We start from the raw sequence: 22,182 nt of genomic DNA on the forward strand, positions 1-22,182 counted from the left end.
ATGTAAAACACCGCAAGGTGACTCCAAGCGGAGTCTCCCTTTTTTCCAAAAATTGGGCCACACAGACACCCACCCCATCAGTGGCAGCACTTGGGCCCTAGTTGCAAACAGGATGTTTTGATTTGCATCAAGCACATTCAAAAATACGCCATAATTAACCGTCCCCAGGATGACACCGGGGTAGGTAGCAAAGTCTTTCCTGATCCCAGCTCTGTTCATCTTGGCTTCTTTTAAAAACACAGCAAGCAAGGGTTACTCCAAGCGGAGTCTCCCTTTTTTCCAAAAATTGGGCCACACAGACACCCACCCCATCAGTGGCAGCACTTGGGCCCTAGTTGCAAACAGGATGTTTTGATTTGCATCAAGCACATTCAAAAATACGCCATAATTAACCGTCCCCAGGATGACACCGGGGTAGGTAGCAAAGTCTTTCCTGATCCCAGCTCTGTTCATCTTGGCTTCTTTTAAAAACACAGCAAGCAAGGGTTACTCCAAGCGGAGTCTCCCTTTTTTCCAAAAATTGGGCCACACAGACACCCACCCCATCAGTGGCAGCACTTGGGCCCTAGTTGCAAACAGGATGTTTTGATTTGCATCAAGCACATTCAAAAATACGCCATTCTTATCCGTCCCCAGGATGACACCGGGGTAGGTAGATAAAGTCTTTGCTGACCCATGACTTGTTCATCTTGGCTTCTTTTAAAAACACAGCAAGCAAGGGTTACTCCAAGCGGAGTCTCCCTTTTTTCCAAAAATTGGGCCACACAGACACCCACCCCATCAGTGGCAGCACTTGGGCCCTAGTTGCAAACAGGATGTTTTGATTTGCATCAAGCACATTCCAAAATTCGCCATAATTAACCGTCCCCAGGATGACACCGGGGTAGGTAGCAAAGTCTTTCCTGATCCCAGCTCTGTTCATCTTGGCTTCTTTTAAAAACACAGCAAGCAAGGGTTACTCCAAGCGGAGTCTCCCTTTTTTCCAAAAATTGGGCCACACAGACACCCACCCCATCAGTGGCAGCACTTGGGCCCTAGTTGCAAACAGGATGTTTTGATTTGCATCAAGCACATTCAAAAATACGCCATAATTAACCGTCCCCAGGATGACACCGGGGTAGGTAGCAAAGTCTTTCCTGATCCCAGCTCTGTTCATCTTGGCTTCTTTTAAAAACACAGCAAGCAAGGGTTACTCCAAGCGGAGTCTCCCTTTTTTCCAAAAATTGGGCCACACAGACACCCACCCCATCAGTGGCAGCACTTGGGCCCTAGTTGCAAACAGGATGTTTTGATTTGCATCAAGCACATTCAAAAATACGCCATAATTAACCGTCCCCAGGATGACACCGGGGTAGGTAGCAAAGTCTTTCCTGATCCCAGCTCTGTTCATCTTGGCTTCTTTTAAAAACACAGCAAGCAAGGGTTACTCCAAGCGGAGTCTCCCTTTTTTCCAAAAATTGGGCCCCACACACACCCACCCCTTCAGTGGCAGCAGTTGTGCCCCAGTTGTACACTTCACAGCTACATTTGCATCAAGCACATTCAAAAATACGCTATTCTTAACCGTCCCCAGGATGACACCGGGGTAGGTAGCAAAGTCTTTCCTGATCCCAGCTCTGTTCATCTTGGCTTCTTTTAAAAACACAGCAAGCAAGGGTTACTCCAAGCGGAGTCTCCCTTTTTTCCAAAAATTGGGCCACACAGACACCCACCCCATCAGTGGCAGCACTTGGGCCCTAGTTGCAAACAGGATGTTTTGATTTGCATCAAGCACATTCAAAAATACGCCATAATTAACCGTCCCCAGGATGACACCGGGGTAGGTAGCAAAGTCTTTCCTGATCCCAGCTCTGTTCATCTTGGCTTCTTTTAAAAACACAGCAAGCAAGGGTTACTCCAAGCGGAGTCTCCCTTTTTTCCAAAAATTGGGCCACACAGACACCCACCCCATCAGTGGCAGCACTTGGGCCCTAGTTGCAAACAGGATGTTTTGATTTGCATCAAGCACATTAAAAAATACGCCATAATTAACCGTCCCCAGGATGACACCGGGGTAGGTAGCAAAGTCTTTCCTGATCCCAGCTCTGTTCATCTTGGCTTCTTTTAAAAACACAGCAAGCAAGGGTTACTCCAAGCGGAGTCTCCCTTTTTTCCAAAAATTGGGCCCCACACACACCCACCCCTTCAGTGGCAGCAGTTGTGCCCCAGTTGTACACTTCACAGCTACATTTGCATCAAGCACATTCAAAAATACGCTATTCTTAACCGTCCCCAGGATGACACCGGGGTAGGTAGCAAAGTCTTTCCTGATCCCAGCTCTGTTCATCTTGGCTTCTTTTAAAAACACAGCAAGCAAGGGTTACTCCAAGCGGAGTCTCCCTTTTTTCCAAAAATTGGGCCACACAGACACCCACCCCATCAGTGGCAGCACTTGGGCCCTAGTTGCAAACAGGATGTTTTGATTTGCATCAAGCACATTCAAAAATACGCCATAATTAACCGTCCCCAGGATGACACCGGGGTAGGTAGCAAAGTCTTTCCTGATCCCAGCTCTGTTCATCTTGGCTTCTTTTAAAAACACAGCAAGCAAGGGTTACTCCAAGCGGAGTCTCCCTTTTTTCCAAAAATTGGGCCCCACACACACCCACCCCTTCAGTGGCAGCAGTTGTGCCCCAGTTGTACACTTCACAGCTACATTTGCATCAAGCACATTCAAAAATACGCTATTCTTAACCGTCCCCAGGATGACACCGGGGTAGGTATGTCCAGGAGTAGAGATGAGCGAACCGGTCCCGGTTCGGCTCGAGGTCGGTTCGCCGAACGGAGCTCCCGTTCGAGTTCGGCTCGTCGAACGTTCGACGAACCGAACTCGAGCCAATAGGAAACAATGGCAGGCAATCACAAACACAGTAAAACACCTAGAAAACACCCTCAAAGGTGTCCAAAAGGTGACAAACAACTCACAACACAACACAAACACATGGGAAAGTGACAAGGACATATACTCATGCGAAAACAAAACAGCTGGACAAGGAAAAAGAGGAGGACACACAGATATAGGCATGGCACGCCATTCTAAAATCATGTAAAACACCGCAAGGTGACTCCAAGAGGAGTCTCCCTTTTTTCCAAAAATTGGGCCCCACACACACCCACCCCTTCAGTGGCAGCAGTTGTGCCCCAGTTGTACACTTCACAGCTACATTTGCATCAAGCACATTCAAAAATACGCTATTCTTAACCGTCCCCAGGATGACACCGGGGTAGGTAGCAAAGTCTTTCCTGATCCCAGCTCTGTTCATCTTGGCTTATTTTAAAAACACAGCAAGCAAGGGTTACTCCAAGCGGAGTCTCCCTTTTTTCCAAAAATTGGGCCACACAGACACCCACCCCATCAGTGGCAGCACTTGGGCCCTAGTTGCAAACAGGATGTTTTGATTTGCATCAAGCAAAATCAAAAATACGCCATAATTAACCGTCCCCAGGATGACACCGGGGTAGGTAGCAAAGTCTTTCCTGATCCCAGCTCTGTTCATCTTGGCTTCTTTTAAAAACACAGCAAGCAAGGGTTACTCCAAGCGGAGTCTCCCTTTTTTCCAAAAATTGGGCCACACAGACACCCACCCCATCAGTACTTTACCCTCCACACCAGTCCCAAGCTGGAAGCACTGCAGCACTGCCTCGGCGAAGCGGCAACAGGCTGTGCTGCAGCTAATCTGCATAGGTGACAAACCCCACAATGCAGAAGAGGTGTGGACAGCTCTAAAACAGCATGCAGATCACTGGCTCACACCTCTGAACCTAAAGCCAGGAAAGGTTGTGTGTGACAATGGCCGGAACCTGGTGGCGGCTTTGAGGCGAGGCCAGCTGACACATGTTCCATGCGTGGCCCATGTGCTCAACCTCGTGGTTCAGCGGTTTCTAAACTCATACCCAGAGCTGTCTGATCTGCTGGTAAAAGTTCGCCGCCTGTCTGCACATTTTCGAAAGTCACCTACTGCTTCAGCCGGCCTTGCCGGCTTTCAGCGTCATTTGCATCTTCCGGCTCACAGACTGGTGTGTGATGTCCCCACGCATTGCTGATATGTGCCCGTTCAAGTGTCTCGGGAATTTTCAACAGATCCGTCCGAAGGTGGATGGCCCCTTATTATGTCACGAGGATGGGTCCTTTTTATCGAGATACCAATTTGTGAGTGTTTTTAGGGCATGTTTGAAGTCGTTGGGGTTAGATCCGAAGTCTTTCGGATTGGGGCAGCGAAGGAGGCCTCTATATGCGGCCTACCGGAGGAGACAGTTAAGCAGATTGGTAGGTGGAAGTCGCAGCGCTTTAAGTCGTATGTACGTCCCCAGGTGGTTGTTGGCAATTGAGGGGAAAAGGGGGGGGTATTAGGGTAGCAATGGGGGGGTGAGAGTGTGTGTTTTTTGTCAATTTGGTTTGGTGAGGCAATAAAATGGTGTCGTCTGTACATTTTGTATTGCAGAAGCACCCCCCCTTCCTTCCCTGGTCTGGATCCTTGGCCACTCTTATGTGTATTGGGGAGCCCGACGAGCGGACGCGAGATGGAACGGGAGACAGCTAGGTTTTGAGAAGGACCTGGCTCTCGTGCGATGGCTCGGTGTTCGGGGGTTAGGGTGGAACAGGGTGTTGCAGGAGGTGCATAGATACGCCCGGTTGGACAGACCTCCTGACATCTTAGTGTTGCATGCCGGGGGGAATGATTTGGGTGGGCGTCCTTTTCGAATCTTGATAACGGACATCAAACATGATTTGTTACGGTTATGGGTGTCGTTTCCAGGTCTAACGATAGTCTGGTCGGAGATAGTAGCGAGAAAGAGTTGGCAGAAAGCGCGGTCAGTTGACAGGTTGAACAAGGCGCGGGCGAAGGTTAATAGGGCGATCTCGAAGTTTGTTAGTCGGAACGGGGGTATAGCAATACGGCATGTTGAGTTGGAAAGGACGGAAGAGGAATTTTGGTTGGCTGACGGGGTACACCTTAATGCGGTGGGAACTGACTTATGGGCTCTTGGCTTGCAGGGAGGTATTGAGAGGGCCCTTTGCTTGCGGGGGGTCTCAGGCACTTGAAGGGTTTCAAGGTGCCTTCGTTGTGGTGTTGTTTATTGGTGGGTCCTTGAAGTTGGTTTAAAATTGGTTCGGGGATTCATCCGGGTATGGATCCCCTCATTGGCAGAATTGATGGTCCCCTAGTGATTTTGGGGGGGAACCCCGACGGGGTATGTCGGGGCCCCTGGGGGTGTGGTTGGGGTTGACGGAGGATTAACCCTAACCATTTGGTGCTACTGAGTCAGTGTGGGTAACGGCTGGGAGCAAGTTGAGGTTTTTTATTGCTCGGTTATGGGAATCACCAGGGTTTTGGTAGCTTCAAGGACCTTACCACATTGCAAATTTTATTGGTTATGTATTCTTGTTAATAAAATGGCTGCTATGGCCAAAATTATCCAAAGATAAATTTGTGTCTGTGTAATTACTTTTAAATAAGAAATGGGAATGGAGGTGTGGGGTATGAAAGGAAGACCGGAGTCAACAATTCCAGGGTCAAGCATGTTTATTTGCGTAAGCTTCGTTCCAGGGTAGAAAGGGTAAGAGTGCCTTTCAGAATTCGAAGTGGTCGGACTGTACGGACCACCAAGAACTGCAGGAGAGCTTGAACATCTTCCCATGGATGTGCGACATCCTCCCTCATCAGTTACGTAGGTAAGCAGGTTCTCAGCATTGCAGCCCATTTGTTGTCTTAAGTTAGTTAAGCGGGGTTAACTAACCTGTCAGTTCAGCCTCAGGTCTAAAGCAGAGGCCTGGACTCCACTCCTTACTCCTCACTCCACAACTCTCCTTAAAAACAACTGACTCCTTTTTCCTGCCCCGGGGTCTCCAGACCCTTAGGTGGGCGTTTCCTTCCGTCTGGTCCTGCCCACTGGTGTGCCTGTCTTTCCCTGGGGGAGGTGACTAGGGTTTTCTGGTTGGCTTTGTGTGACTTAGGTGAGGGAAGTTGTTATGCGGGGGCCTATGTGTGACTACCTGCAGTGTCAGGGCGTCACATATGTATGTGTGTATGTCTGCTAAAGGAATCCGCACCGTCATATTTACAAACACAAAATTTTGACTCTATGCACAGAAGAGAGTCATGCTATTTACATGATTTGTGTTTTTTTACCTTTTAAAACTATCATTAAATGTTAAGTTTTAGTTAGGGATTTATGCTTCTGTCTGTCTCTCTCCCAGTCTCTGTCATCTGTCTGTCTCTGTGTGTCTCTATCTCTATCCATGTCTCTCTGTCTCTCTATCTCTGTCTGTCTCTCTGTGTCTGTCTGTCTTTCTCTCTTTGTGGCTGTCTGTTTCTATGTCTGTCTGTCTCTTTTCCAGGTCTGTCTCTTTTCCAGGTCTGTCTCTTTCCCTGTCTGTCTGTCTCTTCCCCTGTCTGTCTCTTCCCCTGTCTGTCTCTTCCCCTGTCTGTCTCTGTATTTCTTTGTCTGTCTCTGTCTGTCTCTTCCCCTGTCTGTCTCTTTCCCTGTCTCTCTCTGCCTGTCTCTCTTTGTCTCTCTCTGTCTGACTCATTCCCCGTTTGTCTCTTTCCCTGTCTATCTCTGTATTTCTTTGTCTGTCTCTATCTGTCTGTCTCTCTCTGTCTGTCTCTTCCCCTGTCTGTCTGTTTCCCTGTCGGTCTGCCTTTTCTCCTGCCTGTCTCTGTATGTTTGTCTTTGTCTGTTTCCCTATCTGCCTCTGTCTCTTTCTCTGTCTCTGTCTGTCTGCCTTTTTTCCCTGTCTATCTCTGTCTGTCTCTTTCCCTGTCTGCCTCTGTCTGTTTGTCTCTGTCTCTTTCCCTGTCTGTCTATGCCTATCTGTCTCTGTCTGTTTGTCTCTCAGTCTGTGTCTGTCTCTCTCTATCTGTCTCCCCACTGACATCATATTATCTCACACATAAGCTTCTTATACTATGAATGTCCTTTGTTCCTATAGCAACCAATCACAGCTGCTATTAATAACTTGCAGCTCCCACCTCCATTCAGTTTAATGGAGGCAGGTTTTTTGGAGAGTAACTGTAAAGGTTAAATATTCCTGTTAAAACATAGTCTACAACGTTCCCTGAGTCACATGAGGTGTCTGCAAAATTTTGTGTTTGTAAATATGACGGTGCGGATTCCTTTAGCAGACATACACACATACATATGTGACGCCCTGACACTGCAGATAGTCACACATAGGCCCCCGCATAACAACTTCCCTCACCTAAGTCACACAAAGCCAACCAGAAAACCCTAGTCACCTCCCCTAGGGAAAGACAGGCACACCAGTGGGCAGGACCAGACGGAAGGAAACGCCCACCTAGGGGTCTGGAGACCCCGGGGCAGGAAAAAGGAGTCAGTTGTTTTTAAGGAGAGTTGTGGAGTGAGGAGTAAGGAGTGGAGTCCAGGCCTCTGCTTTAGACCTGAGGCTGAACTGACAGGTTAGTTAACCCCGCTTAACTAACTTAAGACAACAAATGGGCTGCAATGCTGAGAACCTGCTTACCTACGTAACTGATGAGGGAGGATGTCGCAAATCCATGGGAAGATGTTCAAGCTCTCCTGCAGTTCTTGGTGGTCCGTACAGTCTGACCACTTCGAATTCTGAAAGGCACTCTTACCCTTTCTACCCTGGAACGAAGCTTACGCAAATAAACATGCTTGACCCTGGAATTGTTGACTCCGGTCTTCCTTTCATACCCCACACCTCCATTCCCATTTCTTATTTAAAAGTAATTACACAGACACAAATTTATCTTTGGATAATTTTGGCCATAGCAGCCATTTTATTAACAAGAATACATAACCAATTAAATTTGCAATGTGGTAAGGTCCTTGAAGCTACCAAAACCCTGGTGATTCCCATAACCGAGCAATAAAAAACCTCAACTTGCTCCCAGCCGTTACCCACACTGGCTCAGGAGCACCAAATTATAAGGGTTAATCCTCCGTCAACCCCAACCACACCCCCAGGGGCCCCGACATACCCCGTCGGGGTTCCCCCCCAAAATCACCAGGGGACCATCAATTCTGCCAATGAGGGGATCCATACCCGGATGAATCCCCGAACCAATTTTAAACCAACTTCAAGGACCCACCAATAAACAACACCACAACGAAGGCACCTTGAAACCCTTCAAGTGCCTGAGACCCCCCGCAAGCAAAGGGCCCTCTCAATACCTCCCTGCAAGCCAAGAGCCCATAAGTCAGTTCCCACCGCATTAAGGTGTACCCCGTCAGCCAACCAAAATTCCTCTTCCGTCCTTTCCAACTCAACATGCCGTATTGCTATACCCCCGTTCCGACTAACAAACTTCGAGATCGCCCTATTAACCTTCGCCCGCGCCTTGTTCAACCTGTCAACTGACCGCGCTTTCTGCCAACTCTTTCTCGCTACTATCTCTGACCAGACTATCGTTAGACCTGGAAACGACGCCCATAACCGTAACAAATCATGTTTGATGTCCTTTATCAAGATTCGAAAAGGACGCCCACCCAAATCATTCCCCCCGGCATGCAACACTAAGATGTCAGGAGGTCTGTCCAACCGGGCGTATCTATGCACCTCCTGCACCCTAACCCCCGAACACCGAGCCATCGCACGAGAGCCAGGTCCTTCTCAAAACCTAGCTGTCTCCAGTTCCATCTCGCGTCCGCTCGTCGGGCTCCCCAATACACATAAGAGTGGCCAAGGATCCAGACCAGGGAAGGAAGGGGGGGTGCTTCTGCAATACAAAATGTACAGACGACACCATTTTATTGCCTCACCAAACCAAATTGACAAAAAACACACACTCTCACCCCCCCCATTGCTACCCTAATACCCTAATACCCCCCCCCTTTTCCCCTCAATTGCCAACAACCACCTGGGGACGTACATACGACTTAAAGCGCTGCGACTTCCACCTACCAATCTGCTTAACTGTCTCCTCCGGTAGGCCGCATATAGAGGCCTCCGTCGCTGCCCCAATCCGAAAGACTTCGGATCTAACCCCAACGACTTCAAACATGCCCTAAAAACACTCACAAATTGGTATCTCGATAAAAAGATATATGTAATAAGGGGCCATCCACCTTCGGACGGATCTGTTGAAAATTCCCGAGACACTTGAACGGGCACATATCAGATGCCACAACCATCCCCAAACGGACTAGTCTACCCACACCTCTCTGATCAGTTTTCGATTTCCTAATCCAAAATTCAACTCCGTTTTCCACTGACATAATGTCACCCCAATCCAAGCCCCCGGGGAACGCCTTACTGGGCGATACCAACTCCCCAACCCGCAGGGCTCCAAAAAACGCCAAAGAAAAGGCTAACTTAAACAAACTCACCTCAAACGGAGATAGACAAACCCCCCACAACGCCCTACCCAGCCGGGTAGGGACCCAGCCCAGCCCAGCTGGGACCCAGTTTGAGCGAGGAACGGAACAAGTCCTTCCCACACCAAGGTTTGCAGGCCCTACCTCAGTCAGGGTTTCACCCACACTCTACAGCTCCGGAATGTCATGCTCTTCAGCCTCCTCCTCCTCCTGCGCATCCTCATCCACTTTACCCTCCACACCAGTCCCAAGCTGGAAGCACTGCAGCACTGCCTCGGCGAAGCGGCAACAGGCTGTGCTGCAGCTAATCTGCATAGGTGACAAACCCCACAATGCAGAAGAGGTGTGGACAGCTCTAAAACAGCATGCAGATCACTGGCTCACACCTCTGAACCTAAAGCCAGGAAAGGTTGTGTGTGACAATGGCCGGAACCTGGTGGCGGCTTTGAGGCGAGGCCAGCTGACACATGTTCCATGCGTGGCCCATGTGCTCAACCTCGTGGTTCAGCGGTTTCTAAACTCATACCCAGAGCTGTCTGATCTGCTGGTAAAAGTTCGCCGCCTGTCTGCACATTTTCGAAAGTCACCTACTGCTTCAGCCGGCCTTGCCGGCTTTCAGCGTCATTTGCATCTTCCGGCTCACAGACTGGTGTGTGATGTCCCCACGCATTGGAATTCAACTCTGCACATGTTGATCAGGATATGTGAGCAGAAGAGGGCAGTTGTTGAGTACCTGCATCACCTAAGCCATCGGGAAATGGGTCAAACTCCACACATAACACCTGAGGAGTGGAGATGGATGTCCGACCTATGTACCATCCTCCAAAACTTTGAGGACTCCACCAAGATGGTGAGCGGCGATGACGCCATTATTAGCGTCACCATACCGCTTCTCTGCCTTCTAAAACGGTCTCTGCTCAAAACCAAACATGATGCATTGCAGGCGGAACACGATGAGTTGGAGCAAGAAACAGTAGTGGGTGTGGGTGATAACACACAGCCCAGCCTCGTCTCATCACAACGTGCAGTGGAGGACTATGACGAGGAGGAAGATGAAGACATGGAGCAACTCTCCGACCAAATTGAGGATATGACATGCATACCAGTCATATGCTCAGTTCAGCGTGGCTGGCCAGAGGACAGGGTAGATGAGGAGGAGGAGGAGGAGAAGGAGGAGGACAGCATGTTCAGTCATCGTGTTGGTCTGGATATTGAAGTGATGGCTGTTAAGAGTCTGGCGCACATGGATGACTTTATGGTAAGCTGCCTGTCTCGTGACCCTCGCGTTAAGAACATCTTGGCCGACAATCATTACTGGTTGGTAACACTGTTAGACCCACGCTACAAGGAGAACTTTATGTCTCTTATTCCCGAGGCGGAGAGGTCAGCCAAAATGCAGCAGTTCTGGAAGGCCATAGTCACGGAAGTAGGCAAAGCATTCCCTTCACAAAACGCTAGCGTCATAATTGTAACACTATTAGTTAAAAGAAAGGGATAAACTGTAAAAAAAACAAAATAAGGCATAACTTTTTTTTAACATCAATTTTTTTTTTTTAGATTTAACCAAAGAATGTGCACATTTGTTATAATAAACAAGTGAAAAATGTTGAAAATCAGTCATCCAAAGGTGTGTGAAAAAAAAATATATATATGGTACCAATAAAAATGTCACTTTGTCCTGCAAAGAATGCAGCCCCCCACATTATTTTTTTCCTCTGTGCGGCCCATACACCCAGCCGAGTTTGAGACCCCCTGCCTTACACTATATAGATATCATGTTCATTCCCCATCTATCTTGCTCAGGAGAGCATCTCCCTCCCCCGGCACCAAGAGCAGCTCATACTGAATTGTTACAATGACTACATTGACACCCCCATACTTTGCACTGACGAGGGGCAAGCACCCCGAAACACCGTGTCTGCAAATTGGGATTCTGATCTGGCTTATATATCCTGAGTCATATTGCAATGGATTGTTGAAAATCCACTTGTGACTTTTAGGATCGCTACTTCCAATAGGTGGCGCTGTGCTAGAGTTTGTCTCCTTTACTGGAGAGACAATTTGTACATTGACTAGTAACACTGCACACAGAAATGCACCTTAATATTCCACTGTTAACCCTTTCCTCCCAGCAGTAACACACAACTCCTCACCTTGATATCATGGTGATTTATGGTCAGAATGACTTCAATGCGATCAGTGATTTCTATTCTAGCTCTGCTCACATAGATTTTATATCCACACTCAACTATAGGCCGTTCTTCATATTTTGGGGGTTTTTAGTCAGATATACTAGTTTGTGCCTGTATAGTATTGGTGTAGATGGGAGTGTAGGGCATGGGTTACATGGCACTGTGGTGGGATACTGATGGGAGGTATTGGTGCTGTGTTTGAGGCTTCTACTGGGTATTTTCCTACAAATACTGGAACAGCTCACTGCTTAGAATGATCCTTCCCAGCTCTATAATATATTATATATACCCCACAATGCAGGCTCACACACACATTTGTCTCAAGTGTGTTGTAGGGACACAGATACAGTCTTGGTCATGTGACTAAAGGCTACTTTACACACTGCGATATCGGTCCTGATATCGCTAGTGTGGGTACCCGCCCCCATCTGTTGCGCGACACGGGCAAATTGCTGCCCATGCTGCACAACACCGAACAGAACCAGTCACACATACTTACCTGCCCGGCGACGTCGCTGTGACCGGCGAACCGCCTCCTTTCTAAGGGGGCGGTTCGTGCGGCGTCACAGCAACGTCACTGAGCGACCGCCCAATAGCAGTGGAGGGGCGGAGATGAGTGGCCGGAACATCCCGCCCACCTCCTTCCTTCCTCATAGCGGCTTTGAGGCAGGTAAGGAGAGGTTCCTCGTTTCTGCGGTGTCACACGGAGCAATGTGTGCTGCCGCAGGAGCGACGAACTACATCGTTACTGCTGCAGTAACGATAATCGAGAATGGAGACCCATGTCACCGATGAGCGATTTTGCACGTTTTTGCAACGATGCAAAATCGCTCATCGGTGTCACACGCAGCAACATCGCTAATGCGGCCGGATGTGCGTCACAAATTCCGTGACCCCAACGACTCCGCATTAGCGATGTCGCAGCGTGTAAAGCCCCCTTTAGTGGGAGTGGTGTACAGGGTCTTAGCAGTAAAGAGTATTCCATATTTCTGCCAGATACCCACAGAGATATTGAAATCTGAAAAAAGAGACTTCTGCTCATTGAAGGTAAGAACTGCTCACATAGCGTTCAACTCCACAGCAAACGTGTGCTCTAGCACTGGCATCTCAGCAGGGATATTCCCCTACTACACATGTGTGTCTGGGTCGCTGTGACAGTTTACAGGACATAACTCAGGGCACCTAGACAGAAGGCAGATGGACTACTTTCTATTTCTGGTGTAGAGCTTAGTACAATATATATATATATATACTATTACATGTGACACATGTACCTTGTATTACCATTATTCGCTGTATATGAACCCCTTTTCTCCGGGCATTATTTGTCTATAGCATTTTTCACGAACCTGAGGCAACTGAGAACCCTTCAGTGAAGGAATTCCACTAACCCTCACAATACCAACCAGGGGCCTCCCTGCAGTAACTCAGGTAGTTGTACCCATTCTCTTTCCGCATTCTATGTGTTCTTCTTCTTTCTTCTTTTTTTTCTTTTTTCTTCTTTTTATTTCTATCATGTAGTTCAGGGGTTTATAGATATATGTCCTGCATCTCATATTTCCTTTAGTGGTGCTTCTTACCCATTCTCATATCATTTACCCTAGTATTTCATGATCCTGAGGCGACTGAGAACCCTTTAATAAAGGAATCCTTTTTCACTTGAATTGTCAAGTGATACTTACCAGTGACTATCACGTAATGTTACAGGTAGTTGCATTTTCTTCCTCTTCTTTCTCTCCTTTCTTCTTTGTCACACGGTCCATTGTGTTATAGCCCACGTGTCATGATAACACTTGTACCATCTTTTCATTTAGATTCCACCTACAATTATTTACCGATTCCAGTTCTGAAATAGGCTTTCATCATCTACTCACTAGAATTCTCAAGTGCATAAGGTACTGAGACATATACATGTTCACACCATTATAAAGAACAAAGTATAAACATTGAGGTTTTTCTCACACCCATGTTCCTGTGTTCTTTGATATGATATGTGTTCATTTCCTTCACTATATAGGATTGCAAGTTTTCCATTTGTACCTTAATGGCAATGACGCTATACAATTGAACACATATCATCCTGTTATCCATATAGGTGTGTATTTACCTGCTTGACTATTTTTGGTTGTTTGATCCAGAATGTTTCTCCAGATAGGTCATGTGGAAATTTTCTTTCCTCAGTACAAATGTTTTCACTATGGCTTTGGAAAAATTTTTTGTATGTGCATCATGGTTATTTGACCCATTGTACTCTCAAGTAGCAATATATTGTACTGTTATGTTGTACTATGTACTAATTACGTGTTTATATGGTTTTGTAACCCTTTATGATCTTAGATAACTTTATCCTTGATAAAGACCTAAAAACAAGGTCGAAACGTTGGATGAATTATCCTTTTGCACAAATAAAGAATTTTCAGCATTCCAAGAGTTCTTTTCTTACGTTATTGATCACTATAGTGTGCCAGAGCTATTTCTATTGAATTGACTCTTATTTTTTCTGAGCACCTGCTATATACACAGTGAGCCAGACATATTCAAGTTTCATTCAGAAGGCAGAGGGAAGCCTTAGCAGCTGAGCCTATATCTTGGCTTGTGAGCATTAGAACAGGCCGGCGATTACAGGGTAACATGAAAAATGTCCAGCTTGCATTATGACTAGAACATGACAATATCCTTTTAAGTACTAACCTATGATGCGTTCCTAAGCAGTTGATGTTATATGTTCTACATTTCATTTTCTGCATACTTTACAAGTAGTAGAATTTGCTTTGATATAGGCAACTGGATTTTCACAATGAAAAGGCAAAGGATAACGCCCGAAAAAGACGCCATACATTATGTCAGTGCCATCCCTGACAAACCTGGATTGACCATGAAATACATCAATCCCCTTAAAGGTGAGTTAAAACAAGTTTTAACTAAATTGCCTTAATATTGTCATGCATTAGAATGACTGTCTTAGGTAATGATAAATATTTTCTACAGGAAGAGGAGTGTTTGCTGAAACTGAAATCGAAAAAGGGAGTTTTGTTGCAGAATATCGAGGCGAGCTCACGTATGCACTTACGATGGTAGACAACTACTCGAGATTTATGGTTGTGGTACAAGTCAAAGATCTAATGGCCCATACTGCAGCGAAGGTCTTCCAAGCACACTTATGCAGACCTCATGGCTACTCAGAGAGAGTCCTCACAGATCAAGGCACTGCCTTTGAAGCGGAAATCTTCAAGGACTTCTGCAGCTTTTACCGATGCAGGAAGATGCGCACTACACCCTACCATGCTCAAACCAATGGTTATCAACCTGCTCAGGACTTTACCCCATATTCCAGATGTGGCCTTACAAGTGATTTATAGAGGGTTAACAATACGTTGGGATCACCGGATCTAATCTCCCTTTTTATACACCCTAAAATCTTGTTTGCTTTAGAATAAACAATAACATCATAAAGGTATAGCAGTACCGTTTCAAAGTTTCGGTGTCCCAAGCAGCATTCCATCAGCCTCTGGAAGGTTCCTGGCAAATTGCACAGCTCGAAGGGCATGCTTTTGAACTCGCAGAGACCCATCGGGGTGGCAAAGGCGGTCTTCTCCCGGTCTGCCTCAGCAACGGACACTTGCCAATAGCGACTAGTGAGATCAAGGGTAGAAAAATAATTTGCAGTTCTCAATGCAGCTAGCTATTCCTCAATACAGGGGAGTGGTGCTGTCCTTCTTCTTTAACAGGACCAACGGAGCTGCCCAGAGGCTACAACTGTCACGGATAACCCCAGCCTCCTTCATGTTGCTCAACATGTCCTTGGTACACTGGTAATGTGCAGGTAGTTTTGGCTTATATCTCTCTTTGATGGGTGGGTGTGCACTTGTGGGGATGTAGTGTTTGACCCCTTTTATTCTTCAAAAGTCTAGCGGATGTTTGCTGAAGACTTGCTCGTATTCTTGCACTAGCCTGTAGACCCCCTTCTTGTGATGTGAAGGTGTGGAGTCAGTGCCTACGTGTAATTCCTTACACCACTCCTCTGGCTGACTTGGTGAGCTGTCACTGAATGGGTGGGCTGAAGCAATGGTGGATGCTGCTGTTTGGATAGCATGTGTATCTACTGAGAACAGCTTATCAATGGTGGCAAATCGGAGCAGCTTAATCTCTTGCTCTCCGCAGTTCAACACTCTCATGGGCACTCTTCCCTTCCATATTAATGAATAAAACTATGATGTAAATAGCATATAGATACCCCACAAATGCAGATAAAAGTAGGTTATGGGAAAAGGGGGAAGAGAGAAACAGGAAAATAGTGGAATAAAGTATACCTTCCAGGTGGGAGAGGAAATGGCAGCACAGCCAGTGGAGGTGAAGCAAGGGGAGCCTGCAACTAAAGAGTTGAGAGCGTTATCACATGGTGACTGAGCCTGATTGTAACGGGAGCATAGAGGTGCCGATCCTGTCTTACCTGCGTTGGTGTAGAAGTGGGTGTCCTGTGGTGGAGTCAGCTGTGTGCAGTGGTGGCCGTGGGTTCTTTTATGTGCGACCGTAGTAATAGCTGCGCCCACTTCCTGTATGGGAGTGGAATGCAGTGAGGCTAATGGAACGCACGCCTGCGCATTTGTGTTTAACGTCGCGCATGTGCAGAACGGAGAAAAGGCTGCGCTCACTTCCTAATGAAAGGGAGTGAGACGCAGCTGGGAAGGGAAGGGAAAAGATTAGGGTTTGGGGATGATGAAAGGGCTTTCTACGGGCAAGGATGGCAAAGGGTGGCAGTGACGGAAAGTCAGGCAGCCTGTCCTGTCCTGTCCTGTCCGTCCGTCTTTTTGTATCATGAATTGGAAAGACTGCAAGGGGGAGGGGAGGTGCTTGGAGGAGGAGGAGTTATTCAGATTAATTGCAGTGGGCGGCGGCTGCAAAAAGCATCATTCTTCTTGTTTTTGCTCTGCAAAACAGCCTTTTCAAGGGTTGGCTTGGGTGACAAAATGTCTTCTGTAGGCGTGGGTTTGTCTCCCTCTCCCTAAGATGTGTCCGGTATAGGCCAGGGTGCCACTCAAGGCCGTAACCAATTCGGGTTATAGCTTCTCGGCCTTTTGGCTAAGATCAAGTGTAGTTTCGGAGGACGCTACCTTGGTCGGTACTGGAAGGTGCCTGGGATTGCACGTCTGCCGGCCTTGAGGAAGTGTGTGCGCCTTCTGGTGACACATAGCCCTCTTGTGCCTGGACGGTTCCCAGGCAACGGGAGGCGATCACCTTTGTTATTTTGAAGTCCTACTGATAAACAGAAAAAAAAAAAAATTAAATCTGTTCTTATCAGTTTAATATCTGATACGTCCCCTCTCTGGGGACCATATATTAAATGGATTTTTAGAACAAGGAGATGGAAAAAATCTTGCTCTGTCCACTCCACGCATTGACCTGGTATTGCAGTACCTCCAGGACCGGTGCACCCCTTCTTAACCCAGTTTCCAAAAGCAGAACTCAATTCACCTGATTCAAATGAGCCCCATTAGTGAATTGAAAGAAAGCAAAAACTTTATATGCACCTCAATTTGGCCAATTCACTTTTCACACTTTCACCCTTTTTTTTATCTTTCACACCTTTTACTTGCTTTATTGATGCAAAAGCTGTGCCAAATAGCAAACTCATCTCCACTCAACTTGACCAACTCTGCTATGTCCCGTGCAGTATCTTATTCTCAGTCTTATCTAGATCATTTGCAATTGAATAGAATAGATCCCTTTTGGACACATTGGATTCAGCTGCTGCAGTGACTGCAGGTGTTAGAAGATGCAGACTTGGCATCAGGTGCTGTCTATCAGATTCCACTCCAATTAAAGCTTCCATTGTTTTTCGGTGTTTTCTTTGAGCAATGATGATGTCTTTAGTGATCTGTTGGCTCCCTCTCCTGGAGGAAGAGTTTGCTTGCTCTTGGACTTTCAAAAAGAGAGGTCATGATAGACATTTAGCTTCTGAGCCCAATTGGGGACAGTCATGGGTGATGAATGTTTTGCAACCTGCTGCGAAGCCTGATACCGCAATATAAGGAACGTCAAATACTAAGAATGGGCGGCCTATGAAAGAATTAGTACTTTCATTAAGCATACTTAAACGGCTAATTGGGAATAGACAAACTGTAAAAAGCCCTCTGAGAAAGCCCCTCTCTAACCTTTGTTAGTAAGCTTTTCTGTAGTCTGCCTGTTGATGTATTTTCCGTTTGAACAGTGCACAACATGAAGTGACGGAACACTGGCTTGTCACAATGTCCCCCGCTGACATCACGATAGCGCTGCTGCCTAGAAAGCCAGCTGCGCAGCAGAAGTTGCTCTTTGGGTGGGATGGTGGGCTAATGTATCTATTCCTGCTTGGTGTGAGTTTGACATGATCTAGAGCAACGAGTTCCAGTGGCTAGCGGTTGATTATTGGCTGTAATGGGGCTTTCTGGCTGGTGCCAGCCTTTCTTCTTAGCACACAGGAACCACAATCCCTACACCATGCTTCGATGGATTCTCTCATCCCAGCCCAGTAAAACTACATATTTCACACAGTTATAAGCAGCCCATGGGCATTCACCTGGATTAAAACCCATAACAGCTCATAGACCAAACAATCAATCTACCACTGGACCAAAGACAGGAAGCTAAATCCACTGCCTGCGGTAACTAACTTAATCCTATAGTCTACTCACACAACAAACCCAAGAGAAAGGAAAAAAACATTGCTTCGATTATCCATCCAATGAAAACGCATAACCATTGTGAGCCATTGGACAATGCAATTGCACACATGGTGACATGGTGCACGGCCCAATGAATCAAGTCTGTACTTCATATTCACGGTTTAAGCCCTTGGGTTCTAATGTGTCCAGAGTACATATCCAGAAAGATTCCCTTTCTTTGTGCTAAGCACAAGTCAACAATACGTTGTAAGCAGATTCTATTACCAGTCCCACACCATTTTGTGACGCATAATCGCACAGTGGCCCAATTAAGATTCCAAGTCATCGAACATGTCCCAGCCATACGCAGAGGAGGCGATAGAATTAGGAAGCTCAAAGAAAGGGAATCTTTCTGGATATATACTCTGGGCACGTTGGAACCCAAGGGCTTAAACCATGAATATGAAGAACCGACTTGATTCATTGGGCCGTGCACATTTTTTCTAACGCCCGGTTCTTTTTCGTGTTCACACTATATATGGTTCCAGTATGTATGGAGTTCCATTCTTCCTTGTTTTTTATTTGTCATGTTTGTCTGATTACCTTGTCTAACAGTTTTTTCTCCCCTTTCTTTACCTTCCAGGTTCCCATAGTCACGTGAAATATCCCTGTTGCACTTGATTACGGCTCACTATTCACTATAGGATGTCTTATATCTAACATCACACTCTCACCCATCAGCACTCTATAGGTTTGTATAAGGTATGCGCTTACACATCCGGTCCTCCATAGGTATTTCCACTTATGTAGCACTATCCCTATGATCACTCATAACTCATACCCTTGTAGTCAATTACAGCCTCCTCTCTCCCCTCTCCCCTTCTCCCTTTCCATCTATAATTTTGCCAGTACAATATTAGTTTACATTAGGCACACACTCACATATTCCTTTCCTTAGTGACTTATTGTAATTCACATTCGCATACAATTCTCTATGCCTGCCCCATTACTACATTCATACCTACTTGACCCTATCCTGATACCCCTTGTCTCACCTTGTTGGTCCCTACACCTGTTATCATCTCCTTTCCTGTGTCTGTCTTGTCACACAACACATTTTAGCATATCCCTTGTGCTCCTTATTACCTGTCCTGCCTATTAGAATTATGTCCATTATGTCCATGCATGGCCCAATGAATCAAGTCTGTACTTCATATTCATGGTTTAAGCCTTTGGGTTCCAATGTGCCCAGAGTATATATCCAGAAAGATTCCCTTTCTTTGAGCTTCCTAATTCTATTGCCTCCTCTACGTATGGCTTGGACATGTTCGATGACTTGGAATCTTAATTGGATCACTGTGTGATTATGCGTCACAAAATGGTGTGGGACTGGTAATAGAATCTGCTTACAATGTATTGTTGACTTGTGTTTAGCTCAAAGAAAGAGAATCTTTCTGGATATGTACTCTGGGCACATTAGAACCCAAGGGCTTAAACCGTGAATATGAAGTAAAGACTTGATTCATTGGGCCGTGCACCATGTCACCATGTGTCCAATTGCATTGTCCAATGGCTCACAATGGTTATGCGTTTTCATTGGATGGATAATCGAAGCCATGTTTTTTTCCTTTCTGTTGGGTTTGTTGTGTGAGTAGCCTATAGGATTAAGTTGGTTACCGCAGGCAGTGGATTTAACTTCCTGTCTTTGGTCCAGTGGTAGATGGATTGTCTGGTCTATGAGCTGTTATTGGTTTGAATGCAGGTGAATGCCCATGGGCTGCTTATGACTGTGTAAAATATGTAGTTTTACTGGGCTGGGATGAGAGAATCCATTGAAGCATGGTGTAGGGATTGTGGTTCCTGTGTGCTAAGAAGAGAGGCTGGCACCAGCCAGAAAGCCCCATTGCAGCCAATAATCACTTAATAACTTTTTCAACTTGTCATCATATGGGAGGCCTTCCATTCCTTGTAGTAGTCTAGTTGCCCACCTTTGAACTGACTCTAACTTCTGAATGTCCTTTTTAAAATGTGGAGCCCAAAACTGGTTCCCATATTCCAGATGTAGCCTTACAAGTGATTTATAGAGGTTGATCATCTTTACTTATCATTTAAAACTTTCAAACTGGTACACTCAACACATAAAGCCCCCCCCTTTTAAAGAGTAGTTTCCCTGTACCTAAGTGGGGGTCTACCTAGGTTGGAGCGAGTGGACCTTCGGGGTCCGGTGTCAGTGGTGACAGGCAGTGGGGCAGAGGGAACAGTCAGTTCCTCCTCCCTGCTATCATGTGGGGCAGGCGGAGGCGTAGGGGAGCTGGGTACAGGTACATCCCTGGGCACTGGCTCGCGGTTAACCGTTTCCATCATTTCTTCATCCACGGGTTGTGGGAACAGTATCACTGGAAGGATCACCGCACCGTTCTGTGTAGGCCAGTCTGCTGGAAAATCACCCATCATGGTGTGGATTACCTCTTTTTCCTTCTCCACTGGACTGGGAACTGGAGCCTCATCCGCTACTCTCAATGCTGGTGGGCACTTCTTCAGGTGGTCTCGGGAAACCGTGGCCAAAGTCCCCCCCTGGTCACGGCTGATCTGGTAGGCCTTCCCATTCTCCCATCCTGTGGGCTGGACTACATACGGGGTTTTTTCCCATTGATCATCCAGCTTGTGGGCCCTTCTTTTCCGCTTCAGCACTACATCCCCAGGTTGGAAGGAACCGGCAGGCGCCTTCTTGTTGAAGCACTGCTCCTGTTGTCCCCGACTCCGGCACAAGTTCTTTTCAACATACTCCTGGACCTGTCGGTACTGTGTCCTCCGCCGAGTGTCCCATTCAGCTGTCGACAGGAGTGCTTCTGAAGCTTCCAAGCCCATTTCCAGATCCACTGGTAGCCGGCCGGGACGAGCTCTCATCAGGTATGCTGGAGTGCATTTCGTAGAGCTGGAAGGGATGTTGTTGTACATATCGACCAGGTCAGGTAGCTTCTCCAGCCACAGGTTCCGCTCTTCCAGTGGTAACGTCTTGAGGAGGCCCAGGACCAAGTGGTTCATCTTTTCACAAATGCCATTGGTTTGGGCGTGGTAAGGCGTGGTCCGGATTTTCTTGCAGCCGTACAACTGGCAGAATTCCTGGAATACCTCTGCTTCAAAGGCCGGACCCTGGTCGGTAAGCACCCTCTCCGGGTACCAATGCGGTCAACAGAAATAAGCCTGGAAAGCCTTAGCAGCGGTGCGGCCGGTTAAGTCCTTAACTGGGACAACCACCAGGAACCTCGAGTAGTGGTCTACGATGGTCAGAGCGTAGGTGTACCCACTTCGGCTGGGGGTGAGCTTTACATGGTCAAGGGGAACCAGCTCCAGCGGTTGGTGTGTAATGATCGGGTGTAGGGGTGCCTTCTGGCTGGCCTCGTCCTTCCTTCTCAATGCGCAAGGGCCACATTCTCGGCACCAGGCCTCCACAGATTCCCGCATTCCACTCCAATAGAACCGCTCTCTTAACAACATCTCTAGCTTCTTCCACCCGAAGTGCACTGCACCATCATGGTATGCTTGCAGGACGGTGGGCACTTTAGCCTGGGGAATCACCAGCTGGCGGATCTTCTCGTGAGTCTTTGGATTAATCAGCTCGCGATACAACTTCCCCTGGTGTAGGTATAGCCGGGTCCGTTCTTGCCACAGACGTTGGGCTTCGGCAGGGGCAGCAGGGTCTATCCCAGCAGAACCCTGTTCCACTAGAGTCTTGACCAGGCGGACAGCAGGTGCCTGGTCCTGAGCTTCCTGCCAGTCCTGTCGGGGCAGCGGATCCAGGTTCACCCGTTGTTGGTAGACGTGCACCTTCTCAGTGAATGGCCGGTGAAATGCAGGCAACTCGATCTCTTCGAGGTCATCATCCTCTGGCCCCTCTTCCGACAGGTGGGGCATCCGGGAGAGTGCATTGGCATTGACGTTGGTACGGCCGGCCCGGTACTTGATGGTGAAATCGTAGTTGGCTAACCTGGTCACCCACCGCTGCT

At 47.2% G+C, this 22,182-nt stretch overlaps 1 pseudogene; it reads left to right on the forward strand.

Moving 5' to 3' along the window:
• Positions 1 to 16,764: 16,764 nt before the first annotated feature.
• On the forward strand, positions 16,765 to 16,971 carry LOC142260681 (U2 spliceosomal RNA; annotated as a pseudogene).
• Positions 16,972 to 22,182: the final 5,211 nt, after the last annotated feature.

The sequence above is a fragment of the Anomaloglossus baeobatrachus genome, unplaced genomic scaffold (assembly GCF_048569485.1).
Source record: "Anomaloglossus baeobatrachus isolate aAnoBae1 unplaced genomic scaffold, aAnoBae1.hap1 Scaffold_163, whole genome shotgun sequence".
Classification (NCBI taxonomy): domain Eukaryota; kingdom Metazoa; phylum Chordata; class Amphibia; order Anura; family Aromobatidae; genus Anomaloglossus; species Anomaloglossus baeobatrachus.